This window comes from Gossypium hirsutum, chromosome A13, assembly GCF_007990345.1.
Source record: "Gossypium hirsutum isolate 1008001.06 chromosome A13, Gossypium_hirsutum_v2.1, whole genome shotgun sequence".
Classification (NCBI taxonomy): domain Eukaryota; kingdom Viridiplantae; phylum Streptophyta; class Magnoliopsida; order Malvales; family Malvaceae; genus Gossypium; species Gossypium hirsutum.
In genome coordinates, this window is record NC_053436.1 from 109,764,886 (window position 1) to 109,772,489 (window position 7,604).

The window sequence follows — 7,604 nt, forward strand, 5'->3', positions numbered from 1 at the left end:
ATATGTACAAAATATATATATATGTACATAATATAGTTATAAAAATATATATTAAATTCGGAATAGGTAAATAATAATAAAAAGGGTAAGAATATACCGAAGCCCCAATGTTATTGATTACTGAAATTAATCTCTTTTCTTCTCGGGCTGTTGAAATGGGCCTTTGTTGGTGATCTTTACCAGATCAGATTGCCGCAAATAAAGTCAGGTTGACCCGACCATTTTAAAATTTAATATTTTTTATTATTGTAGTTTTTTTAGACCAATTTTTGTTTAGCCCAATTACAAATAAAATCTACATAAAAGATACAAAATCCAAATTACTTCAACCCAACACAAACCAACCTCAGCCCACTAACTTAATAATCCAACACAACCAACCCAACCCAGTAACTTAACATATCACCCAACCCACTAATTAACCCAAACTAAATTTAACCCATCAAACCTTACATAAACCAACCCATTAACTAAAATATTTCTTTTTTTTTTAATACTAAACCCCCCCAAAACAAACAAGTTCCAGCAGTAAACAAAGAAAATCCAAACTTCAAGCTGCCTATTCTCCCTCTCCTTCCACCGTGTGCGTCACCAGCAGCCACTGTATGCACCACATGAAATCAGGCTACGGGTAGTTGAAGTTTGGGTTTTGAGGTGGCTGATAATCGATTGGCTCGGGTATTTAGAGTGGGTTTCGGTTTGGGAGCTTGGTTGTGGTGTTAATGGTGGTTAGTCCTTGGTTGCTTGGTTGCTTGCCGGATATTGGAGTTTTTTCTTGCTTAGATTGCTGAATGTTCCTTTTTTGTTGTTTTTTTTTTCCTGGAAATTTTTTTTGCTGAATTTTTTTTGCTCTTTTTTCTCAAATGGGAGAATCCTCCTCTTTTCTGTGTGGGTTTTTTTTTATTTCTCCCATTTTGCTTATTTTTATGCTATTTGCAGGTAGTGGGTGAAGAAGGAGCAACCACCCATGTTTGTGGCCTGAAAATCTGGGAAGTGGGTACCCCAAATCATGTAATCTGTCTGAAGGACCAAATCACAAATGCAGCAAAACTTCTGGGGCTAAATGTAATTTTTATAAAATTTAGGGTTAAAATGCAATTTAAGGAAAGTTTAGGGGTCTAAATGAAATTTAAAAAAAGTTTAAGGGTCAAAATAAAATTTAGGAAAAGTTTAGGGGTCAAAATGCATTTTTTATTTTTTGAAAATTTTTTATTTTTATTTTTTAAAAATTTTGAAAATTAAACAACAAACTCTAGTTGGACAAAAATTTAGTGTTTACAGTTGCCCCTCTTTGCTCATCTCTGTGAAACAGGGATAGTGCAAAGACTTAAAAGCCCTAAATTTTGTTCGATTGTTCAATCTTCATTCTTTATTGAAAAACAAAAAAAAATTGAAAATAGCTCGGGATGCGATCCGAAGTTCAACTCACCTCTCGAATTATGAGTTGATCTTTTGAAAAAGCAAAAAATTGAAAATACCTCAGCGTGTGACCTGAGGCTTAACTCACCTCTCGCAATATGAGTTGATTTTTTTAAAAGACAGAAATTGAAAATACCTCAATGTGTCTTGAGGCTCAACTCATTTCTCGTAATATGAGTTGACTTTTTTTAAAAAAAAAAACAGGAATTGAAATTACCTCAGCGTGTCCCGAGGCTCAACTCACCTCTCGTAATATGAATTGATTTTTGAAAAACATAAATTGAAAAACGAAAATCGAAAATACCTCAACGTGTCCTGAGGCTCAGTTCACCTCTCGCAATATGAGTTGATTTTTGAAAAATATAGATTGAAAAAAATAGAAATTGAAAATACCTCAGCGTGTCCTGAGGCTCAACTCACCTCTCGCAATATGAGTTGATTTAAAAACAGTCATTAAGAACAGAAATTAAAAATACCTCAGCGTATCCTGAGGTTCAACTCACCTCTCGCAATATGAATTGATTTTTGCAAAATATAAATTGAAAAACATAAATTGAAATTACCTCAGCGTGTCCTGAGGCTCAACTCACCTCTCGCAATATGAGTCGACTTTTTTTTTTGACAAACAGTAATTAAAAATACCTCGGCATGCCCCGAGGCTCAACTCACTTCTCGCAATATGAGTTGAATTTTGAAAACAGAAAAAACATCAAAATACTAAATCCTGTCATCTGGTGGAATTCAGGTGTCTTTTCCTTTAATTCAGTACAGCTATCATCACACCCTCTTGCTCTACTGGAGTACCTGTATATGTCATGCATGATGTCATCATGATATGCACATGTTTATCTTAAATGCCTTTATGCCTACATGATTATACTATGCGCCTTAGGCATGTTTGTCATATGTCCTTTTTCGTCATGATTTTTGAGGGTCTGCATTCGTTGCTTCAATTCTCGACCTTCTCTTCAAACCTCGTACTTGTCTCCAAGCTTCACGAGTAATCAACATTTCTCAAATATCACCCTTTTGCCCCTGGTTGAACTTTGTCCTTGCTTTGAGGCTCTTGTACTTATCAAATTCTTATCCGGGTAATGCTTAGCACTTCTTGTGTTTAGAGTATGTCATTTCACTATTTATCATGTAAATGAACCACATAATGAGATGCATGAAAATGGTTAGGTAGGGACAAAAGGATACCTCACATTTATTCATTTCAAATGTAGCAAACAAAGAAAGTTAATCAATGATAGTAAAAGAAAAGTGTCATAAAGAGAAAAGGGATCGCATTTCAACAAATACAAATGCTCTAGATATTCAACGCATGAACTCTTCCACGTTCCTCAATCAAAAATCTTTTCGAGCATGGCTTTCTTGCGTAAGAGATTTCAAGTTTTCAGAAATGCTTCAAATACTGTAGTCTCTCTGTTTGACCCACCGTTCAAAACACCTTGCTTTTTAAGCCAGTGCTTGCTTCATTAGAATGCCCTTTCGGGTTTTCATCCTAATCTTTTGTGTTAATCAAGGCGCCCTTTTCGGGTTTTCACCTTGATCCCTCTCTCTTTTTCTTTGTTTCTTTTTTTTAGGCATAATACTTCCCCACAGCATCTGAATTCACTGGATTAGGTAACTCCTTCCCATCCATTTCAGTGAGAATCAAAGCTCCGCCCGAGAATGCCTTCTTTACGATGTATAGTCCTTCCCAATTTGGTGCCCATTTTCCTCGTAAGTCCTTCTGTATTGGGAGAATCTTTCTCAACACGAGTTCTCCTTCGTGGAATTCTCTTGGCCGTACCTTCTTGTCATGAGCAGCGATCATTCTCTTTTGGTACATCTGTCCGTGACAAATTGCCTTTAAACGTTTTTCTTCGATGAGGTTTAACTGGTCATATCGAGCTCGAACCTATTCTGCTTCCTCTAATTTCGACTCTATTAAGACTCGTAACGAGGGGATCTCAACTTCGATGGGTAACACAACTTCTATTCCATAGACCAGAGAGAAAGGAGTTGCTCCCGTAGATGTCCGTACAGATGTGCGATATGCATACAAAGCAAATGGTAACTTCTCGTGCCAGTCTTTATACGTCTCGGTCATTTTCCCAATAATCTTCTTAATATTCTTGTTGGTTGCTTCAACAGCTCCGTTCATCTTTGGGCGATAGGGCGAGGAGTTATGATGCTTTATTTGGAATCGCTCACACACTTCTTTCATCATCTTGTTGTTCAAATTCAAGGCGTTATCTGAAATAATTCTTTCAGGCAAACCATATCGACAAATAATTTCCTTTTTCAAAAACCTGCAAACTGCATTCTTCGTCACATTGGCAAACGATGCGGCTTCTATCTATTTTGTGAAGTAATCAACAACCACAAAAATGAATCGGTGTTCATTAGAAGCTTTTGGGGAAATTGGCCCTATAACATCCATGCCCCACATAGAAAAAGGCCACGGAGAAGTCATGACGTGAAGGGGCAAAGGGGCTATATGAATTTTATCACCATAAATTTGACATTTGTGGCATTTTCGTGTGAAATTAATGCAGTCGCTTTCCATCGTCAGCCAGTAATAACCGAGTCTCATAATATTCCTGGCCATAGTGAAACCATTGGCATGTGTCCCGCAAATTCCCTCATGGACATTTTCAAGTATTTTTCTGGCTTCAACAGCATCTACGCATCTCAAGAGTACCTGATCTTTTCCTCTTTTGTACAGGATGTCCCCATCAAGAATGAATCTCGCTGCCATTCTTCTGATTGTTCTTTTGTCGTTCTCATTTGCTTGCTCGGGATACCTTTGATTCTTGATGTATTCTAAGATATCATGAAACCATGACCGTCCATCTGGCTCTTTTTCAATACTGAAACAATGTGCAGGGACTTCATATATGTTCATTTGAAGAGGCATTATTTCTGTTTCTCTGTTTACTTTAAACATTGAAGCCAAAGTGGCCAGGGCATCAGCTAACTGGTTTTCTTCTCGTGGGAAGTAATTAAAAGTTATTTCTTTGAATTCTTTAATCAACCCTGCCACGAGATCACTGTATTTGACTAATTTTGAATCCCTCACTTCCCAATCTCCACGAATTTGATAAATCACCAATGTTGAGTCTCCGTATACCTCTAAAGTTTGGATGTTTCGTTCAATTGTTGCACGAAGTCCTATGATACAGGCCTCATATTCCGCTATGTTATTGGTACAGAAGAAATTCAACCTGGTAGTGAACGGATAATGGTTTCCTTCTGGTGATACTAAGACTGCTCCAATCCCATGCCCCAATGCATTCGATGCACCATCAAAGCTCATCTTCCATGACTTTTCTTTTGATGACTCACATTCTTTTCTGTAAGGTACATCAAGTCTTCATCTGGGAAATCAAATCTCAATGGCTCGTATTCCTCCGTTGTTCGAGTTGCTAAGAAGTCAGCTATTGCGCTCCCTTTTATCGACTTTTGGCTCACATAGACGATATCATATTCTGATAGTAAGATCTGCCATCGTGCCATTCTTCCTTAGAGTGCAGGTGATTCCATCATGTACTTTATTGGGTCCAACTTTGAAATTAGCCATGTCGTATGATACAGCATATATTGCCTGAGTCTCCGAGCTACCCAAACCAGAGCGCAACAGTATTTTTCTATGGACGAATACTTTGCCTCATATTCAGTGAACTTTTTGCTGAGGTAGTAGATCGCCTTTTCTTTCTTTCTGGACTCGTCATGTTGCCCCAGTACGCAACCCATTGAATTCTCGAACATAGTCAAATATAATATCAATGGTCTTCTCGGTATTGGTGGTACTAGCACTGGAGGACTAGACAAATATTGTTTTATCTTGTTAAAAGCCACTTGGCACTCCTCGTTCCATTCTCCGGGATTATGTTTTCGACGGATTCGAAAGATTGGGTCGCATTGGTTGGTAAGTTGAGCGATAAATCGGGCGATGTAGTTTAATCTCCCTAAAAATCCTCTGACTTCTTTTTGTGTGCGCGGAGGTGGTAACTCTTGAATGGCTTTTATTTTATCTGGATCAACTTCAATGCCTCTCTCGCTGACAATGAAGCCAAGCAATTTTCCTGAGGTAGCCCCAAACGTACATTTGGCCGAATTAAGCTTTAGCTGGAACTTTCTTAGTCTGTCGAACAACTTTTTTAGGTTCACTACATGCTCTTCTTCCCCTCGGGATTTAGCAATCATATCGTCGACATAGACCTCTATTTCTTTATGCTTCATGTCATGGAATAACGTCACCATAGCCCTCTGATATGTTGCCCCAGCATTCTTTAACCCAAATGGCATCACTTTGTAGCAGAATGTTTCCCACATTGTTACGAAGGTAGTTTTCTCCATATCCTCAGGGGTCATTTTGATCTGATTATACCCCGAGAATCCATCCATGAAAGAAAACAATGAATGTTTTGTTGTGTTATCCACCAACGTATCAATGTGTGGTAAGGGAAAATTATCTTTGGGACTTGCTCGATTCAGGTCACGATAATCCACGCACATTCGTACTTTGCCGTCTTTCTTTGGTACCGGAACTATATTGGCCACCCACTCTGGATATTTGGAGGCTTGTAGGAAGCCAGCATCAAATTGCTTCTTGACTTCCTCTTTTATTTTCAACAACATCTCAGGTCTCATCCGTCTTAGCTTTTGTTGAATGGGTTTTCATTCTGGCCTTAATGGGAGTTTATGGACCACTAAATCTTCATCCAGCCCTGGCATGTCTTGATATGACCACGCGAATACATCTTTGTACTCACGGAGCAAAGCAATCAAATTATGCCTGGTGCCCTCTGAAATAGATGTCCCAATCTTCACTTCTTGCTTCCTTTCTTCAGTTCCCAAGTTTATTGTTTCAACAGATTCTTGATAAGGCAAAATCTGTTTATCCTCTTGTTCCACCATTCTTAGCAAGTCAGGAGATGAGACATAGTCTTCAGCATTTTCTTCGGCTTCGAATTCTCCTAAACAAACAGCCTTCTCAAAATCGATTTCAGGACTCGTAACGGGTTTGTTCATGCAATTGATATCTGAGCACCTGAAAGTTGAATGGAAAAGGAAACTATAGAGGGGCATCTAAGTATTGAAACCAACAAACTGAATGTTATGGTATGGCATGAGGCAAATGTAAAGATAGGCCATGAAATGATTATGGAATTAGTGATAATGCGAAAAATTGTGACAAAATGCATCTTCATTGATATTCATTTAAATGATAAAGAGCGAATGCAAGCTCTTACAAAAGAATTCTATTATATCTAAGGACATAACAGAATGTTAACGTTTGAGCATTACTCTGAAGACTTATAAACTACAAGAAGATCCTCGGCAGTCCAATTGTTCAACATGAAACCCGGGGGACAAGGGCGTATCTTTGAGACGTCTTTACTCGCGTCAGCTCCTTTGTCAATGACATTTATACCGATATTCTGAAAACCCTCTTCGATCATTAACATTGTGCTTTGTGTACTATACTGCCCTGGGTATATCATTCCTGCAGACGTAAATGTTATTGACAAAGGAGGGAATTCCATGGGCTCCCGTTCTGGTTCTCGGCCTAATGTTCTTGCGATCTTTTTATCCTGATCTTTCTTCCACTGATTTCTTTTTTGACGCATGTCCGGCTGGAACCCTAAACCGTATCGAGCCTTGTGGTGTACTGGCTTTAGAGCCCTGACTATTCCTTGCAGATATCTCCCTAAACCTCTTCTCGCTCGAGCTACTCTTCCTACAGTCAACTTGACACCCATTCTAGTATTTCTCGATAGTTTTGGCACTGAAATTCTATTTCCCTCGGTGATAAAAGTGGCATTGATGAATTCAAGGGATCGGAAGGAGCATTCCACTGTGTCCTTGCTTACTTCAAGGTATGGCGCATCAGCAGAGATAGATGCGACAATGTCTTCTTCTCCCTCGACAGTGACCAAACAGCCATCCATGATAAATTTCACCTTTTGATGGAGGGATGATGGGACCGCTCCAGCGGAATGGATCAAGGGTCTTCCTAAAAGGCAGTTATATGAGGGTGTAATGTCCATGACTTGGAACTCGACATCATATATGTAAGGACCCACTTCTAGAAGGATCTCAATCTTCCCCATGACTTCACGCCTTGTCCCATCGAATGCCCTTACCGTGGAATGACAGGGCCTTAAATAGGACAAATCCATCGGAATTCTGGA